The 21,773-nt window shown below is 46.2% G+C and overlaps 1 protein-coding gene and 1 long non-coding RNA gene across 4 annotated transcripts in view; one reads left to right on the top strand and one right to left on the bottom strand.

The window, feature by feature from the left end:
- HPCAL1 (hippocalcin like 1) overlaps positions 1-15,687 on the bottom strand; it is a 63,413-nt gene extending 47,726 nt beyond the window's left edge. The window contains exons 1-2 of one of the 3 annotated variants that reach the window (XM_085056847.1): positions 15,533-15,559; positions 356-403 (exon numbers count right to left, since the gene is read on the bottom strand). The gene's annotated coding sequence lies outside the window, so the exon portion shown is untranslated. Of the gene's footprint in view, positions 1-355; positions 404-13,953; positions 13,974-15,530 lie in introns of those variants that run through there. The other 2 variants (XM_085056848.1, XM_085056849.1) reach the window with 2 other exon arrangements.
- A 242-nt stretch (positions 15,688-15,929) lies between these two features.
- On the top strand, positions 15,930-21,115 carry LOC146440279 (uncharacterized). The gene is made up of 3 exons (XR_014851107.1): positions 15,930-17,405; positions 19,079-19,221; positions 19,364-21,115. It is a non-coding gene; the product is annotated as an uncharacterized LOC146440279 (long non-coding RNA).
- Positions 21,116-21,773: the final 658 nt, after the last annotated feature.

Genomic DNA, 21,773 nt, shown 5'->3' with positions numbered 1-21,773 from the left:
CTTAAGGTTGCTCTCTGACACAGAAAACACCACCCCAGTGGAATGTGTAGGCTTGTAGTAAAAAGTACATTGTAATTCGTACAGATTTTCCCTAAAGTCGAGTACTTTTTAAAATGTACAGTCAGGAAATTCTTTTTAGTGCAAAGGTAAAGTTTAACATTTTGATGCCAAACTCCTGCTCAAAGATTAGCCCTGCCAGCTTTAAAATTAAAGCATTCCATTAACTCAGCAAATGCAAACTTCTGCACCCAATGCAGAACAAAAAACAGTGCTTGCATTTTCTATTTTTAATTTAGTTTTTCTATTACTAATTTAAAGAGTGACTCGAAAGGAGCAGGATCTGTGAAGTACTCACCACCTATCTTGGAATCTCTTCAGAGAAAGTCCACGGGGCTCAATTACCTGGAAGAGAAGACACAAACCAAACATGCTTTACATTTCAGCTTTTCTCTAAGTGACAATATTCACACTCTTGGCCTCTCCTCTTAAAGCTACCTTTCCCAACTGAAAAAGAAAACAGAATCATTCTAAACATGCAAAAACTCTGCTGCAGTTCTTACCCTACACTGAGAAACAGCTTTTTTGTGTATTTGCATTTTATTATTTGTCCTGAAATAAGAAACATTTCCATGTTGAAAAATACACACATTTGTCTTGAATTCAGACAGCAAATTCTTCTGGTGATCAATAATCTGTTGAAATCACTTTTTTTACTTTAAATATTTTTTGTAAAAACTCCTATTTCAAAATAAACACATATCAAGTTCAGATTCAGAAGGTTTGCTTGGCTCACATCACAGAATATTACTACCCCAATATGTAAAAACTGAAACAAAACAAAATAAAAAATGAGAGAGCCAGTTCCAGGTTTTCTGCAGCCACTAAGCATTGCTCTGAAAGGTTAGAAATAACTTTTCTTTCATTGAGCATGTTTCTCGAAGAAAAAGAGTATAATAATTCACAGCCCATCAGCATTTGTCGCCTGTGAATGCTGAGGGTTTATCAGCCCTTAAGGAGTCACAGACAAGAGCACTAGGAGCAAGTTCACCTCCTCCTGTGATTGCTAATCTCTCACAATCTGTGGATTAGAAAATCGAAAGCAAGTGACTTGCTCTGATTCCCACTCTCTCACTGAGCTGACCATGATTTTCCTCCACCACCAAGGCCAAGCTCAGCTGGGAAGAATTCATCTCCTCCAGCCCAACACATCAACTTCTTTCCTGCCAGATACCTGGCTGACCCAGTAACCCTGTAACTTCAGCAAACAAAATCCCACCGTGTTTAGCTCCCAGGTGCCCCAAGCCCACACCTAACACACACAGTTGGTCTGCCCAATGCCAAACCCCAACCACGGACATCCCAGACATTACCAAAGCCTTCCAACAGCCTCCTTTGACACTTCACCATCCCTGCAAGCAGGAGTTCCTTCCTTTTGTGATACCACTCATATTCATTTCCACTGGCCCTAACCCCTACAGACATGGGGTGTCATATTTCTCCTCTTACAGCAAGCTGCTGTTTGCTGACACTGCAAACTCTTGTGCCAATCCTTCACCTTCTCTCCAGACCAAACACACTTATTCCTTCCCATCTTTCCTCTTGAGCCCTGTTTTTTAGATCCTTGCTGGCCTTTTTCATATTCTTTACATCTTCCCTCAGGTGCAGTGCCCCATGCAGGCTTTAGTACTCCAGCAATGCCAAAGCACCAGGAGATCCCAACCCTGGACACGAAGTCCATCCTGTTCATGGAAGCATGTGTCTGCTGCTATTGGGGCAGGATAAGGCTGGAAAAGCAGTGTATGACCCACCACAACCCCACAAGAACTTTCAGAGGTGGCCCTCCAACCACCCCTGAGTATTCTGTACAGCCAACCCATTCACCAGAAATAACTGCAAGGCCACAGTAAAGCCTTTTGGTGAGAATGGTGGACCCTCCAAGGTCATCTTCTGGTTCTGTCCAAAGCTGCTTGAAAATCTAATAACTTCTTCCCCCCAAGTACTTGTAACATCCCTTAGTTTGAGGTGCAACTTGTTGAGTCTGAACCAGCATTTTATCAAACGCATCACTTACAATGATCCACAGGGTCCACTTTCGGAAATCCTTACCCAACACTGCTTCTGAGCTTGATCCCACATGGAAGCTAAGTATGGATCATGGTCAGCACACCCACCTTGCACCATCCATATGTTTCATCAAAATTTCTTTTCCTTATTTTTTTCTATGAATATCAAAACAGTGCCAAAAACCTCACTAGGATTGCAGTAAACCATACCATCCACTCTTTTTCTGTCTGCAGGACCTGTTACCCTGCTCCAGAGGGTGATTAGGATGTCTGACATTATTTATTCCCAACTAACCCATGCTGTTACTCATAAGCACCCAGAAGATAACGAGGTGGGAAATAACTTATTAACTTCCAGAAAAACTCTGTAATAAAAATCAGAGGGACTGTAATGCAATTCTATCTCCTCCTTTTAAAAAATTTAGCACTATATTTTTTGCTTTCTGATTGTTATGGTAACCTCACAAGTTCTCCACAGGTAAACATCAAGAAGAAATGGAAAAGAAGTCAAGTCAAGCAGCCAGCTGAAATGCAGTGTCTTCTACAAATCACAAAAACAAAATAAGTGTCACAGAAGTAAGGTCAGGGTATCCTGCCCTGGGTCACCAGTCATCCCCTGAAGGTGCCCTTTCCCCTGATGACAGGTGAGTGATGCTGGTTGAACAGCTTTTACTGAAGACCAACCTTCCCACATACATCTTCCCATCATCTGGAGGGCAGTTTCAAACAAACTTCCCTAAGGCCTAAAGAACCTGGAAGGAAAAACAAAGAGAAAGAGAAACTCCTTTAAGCATGCGCCCCGTTAACGACTGTTCTTATTTTATCCTGGTAGCTTCCCTCATCAGTGCAAATTTAAACGACATCAGTCTTCTGCTCCCAGGAAGTCAATTCCAAGACACCATGAAATTTTCTATTACTCTTGAGATCACTGGGCAGGCACTCATAAATGCTGTAACCTGGCAGCAACATAAGCATTTAAGCAAATCATTGTAGATTCAACATCTTTTCATGACAAAAACTTAGTGTCCTCATCTTAGAGAGAGATGGATGTTATCTCTTCAAGCTGCAAAACAAATGAACCCCAATGGAAAGACCAGGTAAGGACTGAACTTGGTCGATGGCAAAATAGGAAACAAAACCCACAAACTCTTTTGATTTCTATTCTGTGTTGCTGCTACAAAATGTTGTGCCTTCTCCATCCAACAAACCAAATAATGCAATATTATTTGGCCTTATTTATATGCTCAAAGTAAATGGAATTTCACAGTCCAGATGCTAGATTTTGGCATCCCAAAAGACTTTCAGGGATGTCTGAAATCATACAAAACCTTTGCTCCAACCTGCAAAGTAGGTAGAGTAGAGGGCAACTGGACAGCAAACATTCATTTCTGTGTTTACAGTCCATGCAGTATTCAAATTCATTGACAATTAAAAGTATGCTATAAATGAATTAGCAGAAGAAATTCATGGCAGAAATTCAATTACAAAGCAGAATTAAAGGAAGACATGTCAGAAACTTTTGAAGGCTGGGCAGGAAGAGGTGAGTGTAGTCTACTATTTTCAGAACTGCTAGCAAAAAGCTTAAGAAGACTGCTCCAAATAATCATGTGTAAAGATTCTTGATCTCCCTTACAAAAGAGCTTCATTGAGAGACCAGAGATACCGAGGTGGCAAATTATTTTTTCAGACCACACTTGTCAGATCTATCTGACAGGGGTAAAACTCCCTCTGAGTGGTCATTCATCATCCACCCCTGCCTGCTCCATGGGCACTGCAGCTCTGCCATGTCCTGCAGAATCCTCAGACAGGCCTTGGCTTGCACCAAAGACACCTTTACATTTCTTTTGTCTTGTTTTTCAAAGTGATTTTAACCCCATTCCTTTTCTATGAGTCATATACATTACGTTTTAAACAGATTTCTTTCTACTTGATGGAGAAGCCTCAAGTGTTGTGGACACTTTTCTTCCTTTAATGGTCACTATTTCACCCTGCCCTGTTCTAGCCTCCATTTGCTCCCCTTTGGCTGATACTATCCTTCATCAATCTCAATGCCAATTACCAATAAGGCCCTCCCACAACTCTGAGGTTCAGCTTTCATAACTGCATTAAGACAAATCAATACTGTTATTAACATTGCCATGTTTGTGGATGGTGTGACCTGCCTGCAAATGCCACATGCAGGAGTGGAGATACTCCCAGAACTACATCAAGTCTTTGCATTCCCTTATTTGCAATTTCTTTTTCAACTAGACTGTGCTATTTTATAAATACGGGGAGGGGTTTTTCCTCTCTTTTTCTTGTAAATACAAACTGATGAGGGCTTGTAGGACACACAGTTTTGCCATCCACTTCATGTGTGGGTAGCAATTCCCCATGGACAGCCAAGAACTAATTGTCCTGTCACTTGCTTTGCAGTTGGGCTCCATGATCATTGTAGGACCTTTACAACTCAACTGTTCTATTCTACTCTAACTTTTTTCCATTCCCCCCAGGCAGCTCACTCATCACCCAGCCCTTCCTGACCTCCAGGGTGCTACAGCTAGAGAATTAGACACTGGCTAATGTAAAAGCTAATTTAAGTGATTTAAATGTTCTCCTCAATACCTACTGTGGCTGCAGTGCAGAAACACCTTGGACTGCGAGCCACACCCGAGAGGCTGGTACTGCTGAGAGACATTGATGTTGTGTCCACAGCATCAACTGCTGCCCCTCCTTTTTCTGCCTCAGATTCCTCCAGTGGCACCTCTCCCATTACCATTTCACCTAAGCAATATGCTTGCAACACCCCCACTAACTACAATAATAGCAATAATGCCAGAGCATGAAGGAAACACCAAGCACTGACAGTATCAGGAAACAGCAACAGGGAGGAGTTCAAAACATTCCTCGGAGGCTATGTATGCTTATTTGGAACACCTTCTACACCTATTGACTGAACAGCTTCAACAGGCTCCCAGGCTGCTTTGATTTCACATGCTGTAAAGTAGCCTGCATTTTTAGAAGGTGTCCAGCTCCTGCCAGCTCTCTGCCTCCAGGGTTTCCCTTCTGCAGTTTACTTAGACAACCTTCCAACATAAATTTTTGCAACCTGAAGCCTGTTGCTGCATCACCGGTACTTAAAATCTGTTCACAAAGCCGCCCTGACACTGCTCGGTGAATTTAACCTGTAATGGTGAAGTGAAATGCAAAGCCAAGTCCACCCCTCAGCAGGGAAGAAAGAACAAAGAATTGTGCATGTAGAATCATAGAATAGTTGGAAGGCACCTTTAAAGGTGATACAGTCCAACACCCCTGCAATGAGCAAGGACATCTACTAGATCAGGTCGCACAGAGCCCACTCCAACCTGACCTTGAATGCTCCCAGGGAAGGAGCATCTCTCACCTCTCTGAGCAACCTGCAGCAGTGTTTCACCACTCTCATAGTACAAAACTTCTTCCTTACATCTAGTCTAAATCCTTCAGTTTAAAACCATTACCCCATGTTGTACCATTCAAAAAAAACGCACAACAAAACAATCCAACTCCACAAAAAGCCCAGCTTAAAACAAATGAGAGTGGATCTGCTGGGTGCTGCGGGGATGGTGGTATAATCTCTGTCCTGTTTTCCTTTGGTTTCCCTTGGCACTCAGTCTATCTCAACGAGTCCTTGACAGCACAAGGTATTCATCTAGGAGCTTAAATTAAAAACTCTCCAAGTGAGTAAGAGACCAACGTCTTTGTCTGGAAGGCTGTGACTTACGCTCCTGCCCAAGCAGGAACATCATGCCTTAGCTGTGAGACATCAGAGCTGGGCTCACAGAAGCCACAGAAATCCTACCAAATGAACCTATCTATCCCCTTAGATTTTTCCTGTGGGATTTTAGAAAGTGATGCCCTATACATGTTCACTGTGTATCTGCTGTGCTGGAGGTCTCCTTACAGCACAGAAACATTTGGAGTACACTCCAAAAAGGTAGGCCCTACATCAGTAGCTTAGGTCTGCACTAACTGTTGTTCCACACCTCCAAAAAACCCATTCTGAGCATTCCCAAAGGTTTATTTATTGAATGCAGTTGCAACGTGGTAGTTAAACTATTGACAGCCTGAAGCCTTCTGTACAAGAATCTTATCTCTGACTGATGCTATCATAACAAGCAGTTATCCCTGCCAGATTCAGGGAAACAACAGAGAAATCAACAAAGCCAGAAGAAGCTTGTGCAAAGGAGAAACCTGCAAGCTGACCAGGCTTCTCATGAAATACATCACGGGCTACAACACCACAGATTCTTCTCACTGGAGGCAGAAGCAATTCCCCCAGCCCAGAGTTCCAGATTGCATTTCTGCATTATATATCAGTTTTGACTCCTGTCCCTCCTGACTTCCCTTACTGAATTGCAGGGATGTTTTTTTTTCATAAAAGGCTATTGACAGATGCCACATACTGCCTGGTCTGACTTGCACACAAGCAATCAGCCTACAGCTAAACAGGGTACAGGCAGTTGAGGACAGAAGAGTGCCAGTTATTTACTCTATTTCCTCTTGAACTTTTTTCCAATACAATTAACTAAATTGTGCAATTACACATTCACTGGCCAGGAAGTTTCTCTCTTCCTCCTTTTAGTCTCCTTTTCAGTTGTGTTTCCCTGCTTCACAGGATGCTCTAAACTAAACATTATATTCAAGTTACACAATAAAGATTTGGGAGGGATAGAATGAATGAGGAAGGTCACAGGAAAGGAGGTATCTGCTAAAATAAGATTTGCTAAGCAGCTACACAGGACCGAGTGTCAACTGCCTTTTATTAAAGGAGACTGCAATTTGCATTAGTTAAGCTAACAGATGGAGGGACATAAGAGAGCAATAGCTGAAATAGTTCAAAAAGTTTACACTGACTGAATGAAGCCTGAATTAAATCAAACCTCAAATTATAGTGATATAAGCTGTTATGGCAGAGCCAAGGTGCCTCACATAACCTTAATCCTCTCTGCATATTGAGTTTCTTTTATGCTACATAAAACCACACTCCATCTACAGAATATGCATCTGCATTTAAATTAAGTTTATCACAAACTAGTGCTCCTGGGCAGATCACTTACTCATTTTAAAAAATCTACACTCATCTTTATAAGGGGAAAACCACCTTGGAAGAGAAGCAAAACTAGATGCACCAGTGCCCTGTTAACGTCCAGAGAGTTGGAAAAGCAACATTAAGTGCAAAACTTTCTACATACATCCATCACAGCTTCAGAGGCTGTAAAATATCAACCTCAGATGACAAAGGTTTTTGTAAGCTGAGGGGTCTTCCCTGCCCCACCAGGACAGGCAGCCCTCCAGCAGCCCACGCTTGCTTTGGCACAAGATGTCCCAGCCCAAGCAGGGCATGAGCAGATGGGTTCAGCCAGCAGCAGGGCTGTCTGGGACACAGATGGGCAAACCCCTCCTCAGGAGCCACAGGGACACTGAGGTGACAATGCTGGAAGTCCCCTTGTCTTTGTACTTGGTGGGAGCCACGACCTGCAAGAAGCCAAGCACCTGGAGAAGTCTGACCACCCTGACATCTTTGTGACCTGTTACTGCTCCTACTCCAGGTAGGGAGTTTTCCCTCTCCTTTCACCCACTTCTGACTAACAATTAAAAAATCCATCTAAATGGAGGCTGATATCATGAGCAGGAGCCTGGCATCTCCATGGCTTGACATGGGCAGCAGGGTGAGACAGGGGAGAAGAGGACACAAGCAGTGACAAATGGGCACCCTGCAAGCCCCCTGGCACACCAGACACAGGCTGCAGCCAGAGACACAGCACCTGGCACAGGGATGTCATGGTGACAGACAGAGATGGCAGTGGAGGCCAGCCTTGAGGAGCTCAGCCTGTGGCACCACTCAGCCCCAGCACCTGCACATCTCAGGCCTGGCTGCCTTTGAGCACTGGGCACGACATGGGGAATGAGCTCTCAGGGAAAGCAGCAGGCACGGCATTAAACCCCTCATGGTGCTCACACGCCACTGACAGCTCATCTTTCTAAGGCTACTCCACCACAAGGCATGCTTCCCAAAAACCCCTGAGCAGCCATTAATATTCAATAGTCACCCGGCCTTTTGCATGCGTACAGCTCAAGAATATCAAAATGACCACCAAAATGCCTTTGCAATGCTTTCCTGGAACTGAGCCAGCAATGCAGAGCATTTCTGTTAGAAACATGTCTCCCCACCAAGCATAAAAAGCCATCAAACTCATTAGTGATGCATACAAGACCTCAGCACCAGCAATGGGCATCAAGAATCTGAAAACAAAGCTTGGCACCAAGTTTCAGCTAATTCAAAATGTCCCAACACAAATGGGACTAACCAATACCTGTCTGTGAAGCTCCTGGTGCCCAGAAGGTGATAGCTCAGCCAAATGCTGAGGAACATCATCTTTGAATGTGTCCTGCAACAATTCAGCGCTCTGGAAATGGCCAGCAAGTGCACTTTCATTTCCAAACTGTGCCTTCTGAATTACACCCATAAAAACAAGCACTCAGTAAATTCAGCTGTTTCTGGTGCTATCAGTTCAGAACAGCTTGCCTCACTCAAGGGACAGGACTTCTAGAAAGCTACAGCACACACCATGCAAACTGCCTGCCAACCGCCCCCAGCAGGTGCCACGAAAGAGAGTCGAACACCAGGAGAGAAGAGAAATCACAGTTGGTGTGACTGAGCAGATCAGATCTGGCAAACCCCATGTACACCAAGACATTTTGTCGGAATAGAGACAGAGAGATCCCCTCCTGTGACAGGCTCAGCAACTGCAGCCATCCTCCACTCTGGACAGTCCAGCAGCACCTCAGCAGGCATCAGTGATGGAATTTTCCCCTGCAAAGATTCCTTTTTTCTTTGTGACTGGTAGGGAGACATTGCTGGAGTCACAGATTATTCCTCCTGAAACTGCAAGCTGCTTTGGAGGGCTGCTTCATCTGAACAGGATGAGACAAATTTTTTGCTCCCTTGTAAATCCCACAGAGCTCAGGAGGCTTCCTGTGGTAACAAACCTGGCTGGGAAAGTCAAGCCTGAAGGTTCAGGGAATCCTTTAAGGAGATAGGAGAGGAAGGCTGGAGAATGAATTAAAATTGAAGCGTGATCTTTTCCTATCTCTGGAGACAAACACAGCTCTTTGTAACAGAGCTTTAGGGCCAGATTTAGGAATGAATGCCATTTTAAGAAGCGTGACAGGAGCAGAGCAGAAAGTTGTGGCTGCAGTCTACAGACCTGAATCTCATTTACTTTCAGACCATTACCCCAGCTCCAATTACCCTCAGCTGGAATGAAATCTAATTTCCATTTAAAAAAAAATTATCTTTTAATGCATCTTCTGACAACTCTAGAAGAAACCCTGACTGGTCCTGGCAGAGCTGCTGTTCCTGGGACGTGCCTGGCCTGGAGGAGTGCTGCACCTCAGGCTCACACTGTGTTCTCCAGTGGGCACCTGCAGTGACCAAACTCTTGACACCCAGAGAAGTGGCTTCAGCCATCACTGGGGGTGCAGCACCCAGTGAACCATCCCCAGCCGATGAGTAGAGAAAACACCTGAAATGAAAAGGTCTCCCACAATTGATTTCAGCTGCTTTGCTTCACATCAAACCTAAACCAAGGGAAATAATTTGCCATGGGATTTGGGGGAATCAGGCTTCTTACACTAGCAGTGGTCTTGGTCTGCCATCCTCCACCTGGATGCAACCATCCAGGCTTCACTGCACAAAGCCACTAGAGAGGCTGGACACAAGCATGTGCTCATTCCCATTTAAATGGTTCTGACTTTCAGAAACACATGTGATTCTATGACTGTCAAGTATCTCTGTTTCCAACCCACGTTTTATTTGGCATAAGTGCCTCCTTTAATAAACTCCTTATACACAGGAGCACCCATTTTCTGGAAAGTTTCCCAGAATCCCTCTGAAGCAAAGCTGCCATACATGAGCTTGAGCAATAAAACTGAGCCCAGCAAAAATCATGGTATCTAACCACAGAGGGCCTCACATGCTCACCCCACTTTCTTCCCCCTCCTCTTTACAGTAACTCCAGCTCTGTCGGTACAAGAGCCTTAGCAGCGTGGACACCAAGGAGGGGAGATCAGAGTGGTGACACAAGACACAGGGGTATTGACTGTTGAAAAAGAATCTTGAATTGGACACTAGAAGGAAGAGCAGAAACCCAGTCTTGTTACAGGACGGTGCTTTGATCGCTCTGCAGAGGATGATGAAAGGCATCTGCCTGTGACCCCACCAGCCAAGCAGCTCCTGCCAGGCCCCTGTTCCTAAGCCTAGGTTTCAGACTGCTGCCTTCCCTTCAGCTCTGGTGGGGGAGACACCAGGTTTTCAAGCATCTTCTAAGATATTGAACAGATGTTGCTTCTAGACCTTTTCCTAAGCACTGCAAAGTACACTTGCTTTTATTTTTTGAACACACATTTCATAATTAAAATTGGTGCTACTGGTTATGCATCCACCACATCTTCCCATGTAACTCCCACTCTCCTCTCACACACAAGCAGCTTTCATCCAGCAGCCCCAAAGTGCTCTACAAAGAAAAGTCTGCTTCTCCCCAGATAGGTTTTAAGAAAGAAAAAGTGATTGTGTTTGGAGAAACAAAATTTGCCTGCAAGAAAAAAAGAGAAAAAGGAAAGGATGCCCTGCAAATGCTAACTGGCTTTGACGGTGGCTTTCTGCATTGTGACCAAACCAGCAAGCTTTCTCCCCTCACACAGTGGGCGAGCTGCCAAGAACAGAGCATCCTGCGTACAATGCCCTTTTGAAAGACAAAAAGAAACCTGAAAAAAATTCCTGCTACCTCCGAGCAAGGAAAAGCTCCTTTCTGCACAGACAGGCCAGGCTGTGCGGAGCAGAGGTGAATGAGAAGCGCGGCAGGCTGGCTTGCAGCACGCCCACACGCTGGCTCCCAGCCCCCTGAAGGCATTTCTTTTCCTCCCTCCTCCCACCGCCACCCCCGAGTATTCTAAAATGACTTTGCATGAGCCACGTGCCAACTTCCAAGCACCAGCACCATGTATTTCCTTATTCCTTGCCCAGGCTACACCATCCATCACGTTTGTATTTTCAAGAGATGACAAGAATCTGGGGTTTGCACACAAGGGACACACAAGTGTTCGTGCTCCCACTGCCAGACAATTCGTGTGAAATGCTCCTTGCACTTCCATTGCTGGGAAGTACGTTCCCGACGCTGGTATGCTGCATGGTTGGGGAATCAAAAACAAACCCCTTTGCCACTCTGACTAGTCCACCGGTTAATTCATTACGATAAACCCATTGTCCAAAACAAAAACATTATTTAATTGCTAAACCAGCTGCCCAAGTTTAGCTGTTGCTCTTGGCAAACACATCAGGATTTCAGTACGCCTCCTTTTCAGCAAGTATCTATGTAGGTGCAAGCCATGCCTTCCACTCTCGGAGTGTCCCTGTCACCCAATCCAGTGTTTCCAGCCCAAGTGGATATTTAAAGGGATACCATCAGCTCAAACACCTCTCTGAATACATTAAGATTACAGCAACTGAAATACTAGCAAGCATCCTTCCCCCCACCCTGTTGTTAAAAGTGAAATTATCCAGCTGCACTCTCCCCCATCAGGCAGCCTGATTTCTTTTTCAAACAGAGGGCAGAAAAAGAAAATAAGGTTTAAACATATTTGAAGGAATCACCAAAAAAAACTGGCAGAAGGTCTCAAAGGCTGATGCCTGAACTGAGTGTAACTACAGCTATGCCTAAGTCCTCTTGCTTTTTTTTCAAGTAGGCTGTGCCACCCGAGACAGGCAGCTCAATCACTGGGAAATACATTGCATGCAAGGGAAGAAAAAGGCTGGCCAGGTTGTAGCTGGCATCTTTTGAATGGAATGCTGCTTGGCATGGGTTTCCAAGTATCTCAGCTAACCTGGAGCATCAGGGAGAATTCCTAAAACTACTTGATGCTTTCTTTGATTTTAAAAAGATACACACCTACAGGACAAGAAAAACTGAAACAGCCCAAGTACCATTGCCATTTCTTTCACACTGGTTACTCACAGGTATCTACAAACCCACTGTACAAATGATAGGCAGCATTTCTTAATAATATGAAAGGTATCTTTCATGCAGTGCAATCCAGAAGAATAGCAATATTTCTTAGATTAAAAGACTGATCTGCCCTGCCCCCTTAGCTCCTGCCTTCTATTTCCAGCACAATCAGAGCAGGAGAATGCATAATTCATCCTGCAGTCAACCCTGTGGGTCTCCCAATCATTAAGCAACATAACACCAAACTTCCAGAAAGGTCACATTTCCAGGATGTTCAGCTGAAAATTCTCTCCTATCCACTGAAAGACCCTGAGAGGTAAGGGAGCTCCTCATGGAGTATTCGAACCAACTGTTCAAGGATTCACGATTACTTTGCTATCAGAGCATGACAACAGGCAGAGGATATTTTTCTGGGGAAGTCAAGAAATGCAGAAATCAATGGGTTAATTAGCAGGTTAGCAAAACAAAACCGACTTGTGAAAGCTTTCATACAGCAAAAGACTGATGAAGTGAAGATAACTGTTAGCATTTGTTATACTCTCAGGCTGGTAGAGGATTATTGGAACAATGGAAATTTCAGGCACTGATTCAAAACAATTTCTGTTCATTAAAGCTAAACTTCCACAATTTTGCATGAGCAAATCCTTTCACTATCCATGGGTAGGATCCCACACAATACAGTAACACAGTTAACACAAGATAAGATAAACCTCTTGCCAAAAGATATTTAACTTCAGTCCAAGTTAAGCTCAATGAAGATGCAGATGTTGGACACAAACATGTTTCTAATACAGACAGTGAATAAAGAAACTGATCCCACATATAGACATTATGGAAAGCATCCTGGGAACATGAGGGAAAACACATTAAAAAAAAATCTGTGTTTCTTCCATTAACTAGAAAACACATCGCATTTTTTCCTACATCTGACCTAAAAGTTATGCTTGAAGGAAATTCCAGCAGTTCTTTGGAAATGTGTGAGATCCTCTTCCCATGAGTATCAGTGCATCTTGCACATGCACACGGTGCAACATCATTGCTTACAGTTTCACGTCACTAAAAGCAAGTAAAAAGAAATTATATAGAATTTTAATTCACACTGCTCCCTTGGTCTACCAGCATTCTTGTCTCACCCATGTCAAAGTACAAAGTAATCAACACTCAACAGAATGTTGCCTTGTGTGTAAAAAAAAAAAAAAAAAAAAAAAAAAAATCAAGTTGCATGCGTATTTTCAATTGCAACATTTCTAAACCCAGTTCACATGCCTTATTTTTTTTTTGTGGAGTCATAATCCAAGTTTAATGTTGCTTAGGCTACAAATTAATCTGTATCTCCAGCTCCCAACAACTGGCCCATGCTAGTGCCATGCCCATGAGCTCGGGTGGTAGAAGGGGGGCACCACAGTGCCAGCTGCGACACGACGCGAGCAAAGCATCGCCTGCACCGACAGTGACAGCCTCAGCTGAGAACTAGAGAGGTTTGTCTACACAAGTTCCTGCCGGTGCAAGCAGCTAGCTGCAAGAGCAAACCCTGCTCCAGCACCGTTTCCATTCCCCAAACGGACTAAGCTATGCCAACAAAAGCACTTTTTTTGCCAGCAGAGCTGACTCCTCAGTAGAGCTCCTGACAGTGTTGCGACAGCCACTCTATAGTGGCACCCGCTTTTTTCCTCACGGTTTTCTACCCTTCCACCTCTACACAGAGAAAGGCAAGAAACAAAGAAATGCAGAGAACAGGTGTCAGGACGAGGTGATGCATGTCCTGCTGGCTGGCTGGCACCACCTCACCTAATCTAAGGAAAATGTGAGGAGATGATCTGCCTTCTTCCCCAAGCCCCACCACACTACATGAAATCAAACACACTCACCTCTAAGATCCTTTCACCTGAATCAAAGGGTTCCCAATCCAAGCACCTGAGAAGAGCTGAGGGGTCAGGAGTGAGGCAGATATTTGGCCCTGGAATAAGCAGTGCCCTGTGCAGGCTCCTCCTGGCTCTGCTCCCCAGCCAAAAGTACCCAACTCTGCTGGTGGACCCCATGCAAGACTGCATATCATGCCAGTGATATCAGTGACTGCTGAAATAGTCCCCCAGTCTTTGCTCAAATTTCACCTCAGGCAAGAAGAGCTTTTGAACCTGAAACTACGACACATGGCTCCCATTAAGAAAAACGGGAAATATTTTGGGGAGGGAGTGATTGTTTCCTCCTCTCTTCCTTCCACAGAGCAAATTTGATCTTCCTACCAGATTTTCACTTGCGAATGGGATTACAGGACAATGTTCAGCTCCAGTGCCTGCCTACAAGTATTCCTGTGAAAAAGCTCGGGATTTTGTCACATAAGGTATAAATCACCCAGCTATGAGCAGGAGACACTGACCTACTGAGGAGCCAGCTGTTTTTCTCAGCAAACCTTTCATTCCCGACAATGCATTATATGACCTTTTCCCAAACCGAGCAGGAACTTATTTACATGGAAACTTACTAGTAAACACACTTGCCTTGTTTTATTTCTTATTTCTTGTAATTCTCCATGCTCCAGCAGCCACTGTGTGCTGGAGCCATGTGCTCCAGCAGGTCCCCCAGCAGCCTGATGCAAACCACGGCTGGCAGATGTCTTTGCCACAACCTCACAAGAATGAGGTGTCCCCCCTTGCCTAGCTTTCAGGAAACTGGGGTGACCTTGGCCACAGCCATCCGGCCTCCAGCACGGCCCCAGACATCTCCCAGGCGAGGAGACAGCCAAAAAAGCCAACTCACCAGAGGCAAACGCCAGCATTTTTAGAGGCCATTTGGAAAGGTTGGCAATAGGAAGTCCGGGTGTAGGAGTTGACTCAAAGCGCCCTGCAACATTCATGCGGCGGGAACTTCTCCGGGTAAACCATTAACCACCATAAAGCAGAGCTGCGAAACGCCCCTCACCATCGGGGAGGCTCTCACACAGCCGAGCACACACGCGGGCTGCACTGGGACACGCACACGCAGATGTACAGATATCCACACACGTACAGACATGCAAAGACACGAATACACACACGCGGGTTGGGTTTTTTAAGGGCAGGGGAAACGCCGGCAATTCCCTCTGCTCGGGGCGAGGAGAGAGCTGACACCGCAGCCCCGCGGCGGCAGAAGGGGGAATCCGCTCGCATCCCCCGGACGCGAAGAGGGCATCGGATCGGCTTCCGAAGGGAGCAACCGCCCCGCTCCGCTCCGCGCCCCGCGGGGATGCAAGAGATGCGCGGAGCGCCCCGCGCCCGCAATCCAGAGGGGATATTTTGAGCTCTCGCTCCCCAAAAATACCCCGCCAAAAGCCAGAAATGTCCCCCCTTCCTCCAGCTTCGCTCTCCGACAGTCCCCGCTGCAGGAGAGAGCGCGCGGACCTCCCGCAGCCCCACCGAAGTTTCCGCGCCGCTCCGCGGGCGGCGGCGGAGCAGCCCCGGCTCCTTACCCGGCTGGCGGAGCGGGGTCCCGGGGCGGCCTGGAAGCGACGGCGGCGGCTGCGCGGGAGCGCGGCGGCTTCCTGGGAGCTACAACTCCGCGGCGGCGCCCGGGCGAGCCGCGCGCCTGCGGAGCGGCGGCGAGCGGGGAGGAAAAGAGGAAATGAGCGGGAGGCGCATTGGAGGGAGGGAGGGGGAGGAAGGAGCCGTCGCCGAGGGACCAGGGAGAGCGAGGGACAGAGCGCAACTTCCCCGGCGGGGCAGCGGGCGCGCCGGGGGGCGGAGCGCTCCGTACCGCCGCTCCGCGGCCGCTCCGCAGCGTGCGCAGCGCCGAGCCCCGCGCAGGGGCCGCCCGCCGCCGCCGCTCCCGCCTCGCCGGACACTTGGTATCGCCCTGCCCGGCCCCGCCAGGGCCGCCGCCGCGGGCAGGAAGTGCGGGGCCGCGGGGGGCAGCGCGGAGAGGTGGCTCCGCGGGGCTGCGCGCCCGCGGGGGCTGCTCCCGCTTCCGCCGGCACTCGCTGCCGGCCCCACCGGCACTGCGGGCGCGGGCATGAGCAGCGGGACGGGAAAAGTTCTGATTTTTGATGTTGGGGCATTTTTCCCTTTTCATTTCTTTGGTTGGTTGGTTTTGGTTTTGTGTGTGTTTTTTTACCATCAAAACAACTAAGGGAACAACGGACAGGGACCTCTTCCGCGGCATCAGCTCGCCCCGGGCCCTGCGCGCATCCCCCAGCGCGGCTGGAGGTGTCCAGTGCTGGGTGCGCGGGCACGGAGGGAGGACGGAGGCGGTGACCGCTTGGAGTGGGCGCTGGAAGCGAGCACAGCCGCCTCCCAGCACATGGACCCCACACCTGCCTCTGATCAGGGCAATGGGAAAAGCCTCCTGCCACCCGCAGTGCCCCCATCCCGTGTCGGCAGTGGTCCCCAGCGGGGCGGAGAGCGGCACAGGTGAACTTGGTGCCGTGGGCTCAGCCTGTGCTCGGGTGCCGTCCCACTCGCTGGAGACAGACGCCCACCCTTCGCTTACTGTTCTGTGCACGACATGAACTTGCAGAGTCTCTTTGCGTACCCCATCACAAAATGGAGGGGATTTAGGATTGATACTAATCTGCTTCCTGAGGGAGGTGATTGAAAGCATTGCTCAGAAATACGGCACGTAGCAGAGAGAAGTGAATCTTCCTCTTAGGATATTCCTCCCCACCTGCACTCTCCCAGCTCCTGCCCTGCATATTTTCAAGTCAAAAATATATGGAGAATTTAATGTAGTTGTCACTGTGCCTTATCGGTAGCTTTCACTCTGCCTCCCCTTATAGGAGACTCCATGAGCACATTCAGTGCTGTCGTGAGATAAGAACTGAATAGAGCTGAAATCAAGGCCGCACCAGAAAAAAGATACTAAAAGATTTAAGCAACAAAGCTGGGGGGGGGGGTGGGGGGGTGGAAACAAACAGGAGAATTTCAGCGCCACCAAAGCAGCAGTTTTTCAAAGCTTATCTTTGCATTAAGTCCGACAGATTTTCATAGTGACAGACAAAATTAAAAAAAAAAATACAAAGGAACCAAACCTCTCGCATGTACTCCAAAGCTGGAATACCTTGAAACTGGATACATTGATGCAAAGAGAAGAAAATGTTACAGAGATTAAAACGTTGCTTAACAATAACCACTTTCTCCAAGGCCCTTCAAAAATAGTTGAACCATTCCGTCAGCTTAAAAAGAAAATAATAAAAATGTCAGCCCAAGGGAAAAAAACAAACTTGGAAACTAAAGAACCTGAACTGCTTAAACTAGAAGCAACTCAGCTAGGAACATATTATGGAAAATATGCAACCACCATCGCTGCCAACTTCACCTGCTTGAAGCTGGGTTCTCCTCGCAGGAGATTTGTGAGTAATCCCCTTGGTTTCCCAGCAAGCCCTTCCCTGTGCAAGCACTGCCCACGTAAGCGCGGCTGGACGCGGGACGGGGCTGTGGCTCCTGCCGTGCCTCTCCAGCTGCCCTGCCAGGGAGGGTGGTGGCACAGGTGACGACACCACCCCGCCCAGGAATAGGTGGCAACACCACCCCGCGCCAGGAATAGGTGGCAACAGAACAAGTACCTACTTGAGGCCTCCTCCAAGATTTACAGGCCTCAGGGCTCATGTTGGGCGAGAGAGTTTATGGCACTCAACGCTGCTTTCATTTTTAAGGTGGTTTTCACCTGGTAGTCCCAACAGCAGCAGGTTTCCCTCTGTGTGTCACTGCCCTGCGTCCTGTGGTGGACAGGTTTTGAGATGAGGACTGCAGCCATTTCTGAGGCTGCAGTGGCTCCTCTCCAGGCTGCCCAGGTCCACTGGGATTTGGCATGAGTGCTTTGTTCTGTTTGGGGTGATCCTCAGATGGGTCTCTTCGTGCTGCTCTGCACCCTGCTCAGCAGAGCTCTGAAGGTGTCTGTCAGGAACTGCCTGTGTTGGGAGGCTCAGGGACATTCTACGGTCAGTGGGTACTTGAGAAGTGCCTGTGGCTTCTGCTCTCTTTGAGCTCTCTAGTATTCTGTGTATTATCCCACAAGAAACTGCATAAACACTGAAAATAATTCCATATTCAACAATTATTGGGGAACACACAATAGGATCCAAAATGAGGTCTTGCTATCATTTATATCCAACTTCTTTCTTCAAGAATTGCTCCTTTCCAGCAAATAAGATGGCTCAATTCAGATGGACAGCCAGCCAGAGGAATACCACCAAGATGTCAGAGTTAGTGTCCTAATGCTAGCTAATGAGCAATTCCTGGTTTGCAGAAAACCTTGGGCAAATAAAGAAAAATGGCCTTAGAAAACTGAGAACTGCTCACAAACAATCTGAGATGAAAAAAGGCTGCAGAATCATTCCTGCAATGAGTTTGTGCAGGCTGCTGCTTCCCTCCCAGAAAGGCAATGGAGCTGGTGAAAGGTCTAGAAAGCATGTCTTGTGAGGAGGGAGCTGAGGGAGCTGGGGCTGTTTAGCCCAGAGAAAAGGAGGCTCACAAGGAATCTTATCACTTCCTGCAGCTACCTGAAAGGAGATTGTAGCCAGCTGGGGGTCAATCTCTTCTCCAGGATAACAAGTGGTAGGGCAGGAGGAAATGGCCTGCAGTTGAACTAGGGAAGGTTTAGTTTGGATATTAGGCAAAATTTCTTCATGGTAAGCATTGCCAAGCATTGGAATGGGCTGCCCTTGGTGGAGTGGTGAAGTCACCATCCCTGGAGGTATTTAAGAGACACATAGATGTGGCACTTAGGGACATGGTTTAGTGGTGGGCTTGGCACTGTTAGGTTAATTGTGAGACTTGAGGATCTTAGAGGTCTTTTATAACCTAAAAGATTCTCTGATTCTATGGAGGCATTTGTGAAATTTGTCCCACTGGGTGTATCTGTCTTACTTGAAGTTCTTCTTTTGATGGTCTGTGTTTGTTAAACCTATCTGTAATAATCCCATGATGAGCTAGCATGGGCCTTTGCAAACTTAAATCCACAACTGCTCTGGCATCTCACCTTTTGTTTGATTTTTTCTTTCTGCTTTTCATTCTTTTTCCACAGTCAGGAGTGAGAAACAAAGAAGGATTAAATAAGATTCATCTGCATCATTCCAACTATGCTGAATTTGAAGATAATGTGTGAAATTCCTTTTGCTTCCTGGGGTTTAATCATCAAGGGATTAGATGGAAACGAAGGTATTTGAGGTGTGTGGTTTTTTAAATTTCTTCCGTAATAATGTGAGCTTCATAAGGCTATTTCTAATCTTGAATTACTATCTGCCTTCCTGTAGTTTGCCATGATTAACTGGAGGAAAAGATTAAAGTGATATTTACCTTTTTTGAGCAGTTTATCAACTTGACCTGGCCAGCCCAGCACCAAAAAGCAAAAGAAGAAACTGCTCACAAGGATTAAGGATTCAGGCCTCTCTTTCCCCATTGGTCTTCTGGTATCTGCCACAATTGTCAGGATGGAAAGCACTGGTGTTGTCCTTGAAGGTGACCAATTACTCCAGATGTGTCCAGCCCAAGTGCCTGGCAAGGAAGATTGTGGTGGGTCAGGCTGGCCCTGATCTGCCTCTCCCAGAAGAGCCAGGACTTGCCTTCTCTGCAAACAGTGACAGCAAAAACATGTCTCCTGGCTTTGAGCTGGGGACATGGTCATCCTGGTCATCCCCACACTGTTGTCCTGGAGGCACATGGCACTTCCCCAGGGGAAGCTGCTGGCCAGCAGTTTTGCCTGGGAAGGAGCTCCTGCCTGGTGGGGTCATTTGCAGAAAAACCTGGCAGGAGAGGTTGGAGGAGCACCCCTGAGACCCCCTCCATCACAGAGCTTCCTCACAATGTACATTTGGTGAAGAAGAAAGCAACATTTCAAAGGACAACATAATTTTTTTTTTTTAAATCCTCTTTTGATCTTGTTTTTGGAAATGCCTCAATGAGGATTACTTTAGAGAAATTCAAATGGGAACAGTAACAGAGAAATGAGACAGTGCGATTCACCTGTGATAGAACCAAGCTGGTTGGCAGGTGCTTGGGTAAGGAAATCTTTTATCAGAACTATTTTCTTTGATACATTTTGAATTCCAGTGATAAATCTCTGGATACTCATCTATAAAGCCTCCTGTTTTTGCCACCAGATGAATCTTTGCCTGCATCAGTTTAACCCCTCTTTGTGCCCCTTTGCATTTCCTGGTCAGAATAACCAGGCAAACATAACTTGGGAAATGCCAGCTGCATCCATGGTTCTTGCCTTCCATATGGGCAAGAGCATCACCTGAACAGGCAGACCTAACATTTAATGTACTCGTGAAACAAATATCTGAAGTGGTTTTGCCAGTCATCTGGATCACAGAGACTGAAAGTGAAAAAGAGCAGGTAGAATTTTACAATGCATTTTCCTGCCAAAGTAAGATTGTTCCCTGCAGTATTTTCTAGTGTACTTCCCTGGCTTGTTTTAGAAGACATTGTAGGATGGGGAGAGCCAGGAGGAGGGAATCTGCTAGTTACCTCCAAAGGCTCCTTGTCTAGTTTGAATAATATAACATGGAGCAAGGGAAAATGACTGTTCAGAGACTGTAGCTACAACACAATATTTAATGTAATTTTTGCATGTTTTTTCATCTCCAACCTACTTGCTATGCCTGCCACTGTGCCAGTAACATCAGCTTGATGAAAAAAGAAAGTAACAAAAATCGTGTCAACAGTCCACCTTTGCATGATTTCTTTCTCTTAGCAGGAGATTGTCTTGGGTGCTTTCTTCCCCTGCGAGGAAAAATAAATGGTAATGGCTGCAATGATTGGCAGCAAGCCTGAGAACAGCAGATGTGAGTCTCCACAGCTGGGCAAATACAAAAATGCACTTTCTACCTACATTTGTATTAAGGTTGCCCCAGGGATACCCCAGTGCCTACGGGAGCCTTAGTATTTGAACAGCCAAAGCCATCAGGCACATTTACATATATGAGAACACTTGGTATCCTTTTCAAAGTCAAAAAGGGCAACAATTAAAGCAACACAAAGGAAAATTGGCTGCGTGGTTTTTCTCTCCCATAATAGAAAGACTGAGGGTGGAAATATTAAAAAAATTAGGCTTGACAGAGGAGAAGAATTTATGAATTAAACTGACACATTTTCATTTAATTTACTGTTGTCTACCCGTTTATTAAATGGAAACCTAAAAAGGACCTGATTTTGCCTCCCAGGCTGCAGTTGCTATGTCAGACACTAAAGTTAGGTGTTTTAGATAAGATTCTTATATTGAAGTTTCTTACGCAAATAGAGAAAGACTTCGCTAAAAAAGGAAAATTTAAAAGCCTCATTTCTCTCTATGGTGATTTGCTGTAGTTTTTCACTCTGGGATTTGCCACAATGTTTGCTGGGATTCATCATCAAACAAAATTTGGGGCCAAGGGCATTTTAGCTGTATCTATTAGCAAAAAAAAAAAAAAAAAAAAAAAAGGCATTTTCTACACTCCATAGTCTGCACATGATTATTATTTCCAGTTGCATCTACCAAAAGCCTTGTTGTCCCACAGGGTCACTGCACAAGGATATCCACCATCAGGGCAGAGCAGCAGGGCCTTGGGTGTATGCCCATGATCCCAAGGCATTCCCACCTGGGCTTGGCATTCCCACCCAGGCTATTTCCTCATGCTGTGAAATTTCAAAACACAAAATGACATGTCTAATTTGTCTGAGCAGAAAATAACAGAGGGCCCTTGAAATGGATGAGTTCCCACAGAGAGAAGTAGCCATTG

Source organism: Lichenostomus cassidix, chromosome 3 (assembly GCF_008360975.1).
Source record: "Lichenostomus cassidix isolate B80296 chromosome 3, HeHo_3.0, whole genome shotgun sequence".
Classification (NCBI taxonomy): Eukaryota; Metazoa; Chordata; class Aves; order Passeriformes; family Meliphagidae; genus Lichenostomus; species Lichenostomus cassidix.
The sequence above is the reverse complement of the archived record's forward strand: the minus strand, read 5'-3'. Positions and strand labels throughout refer to the sequence as shown.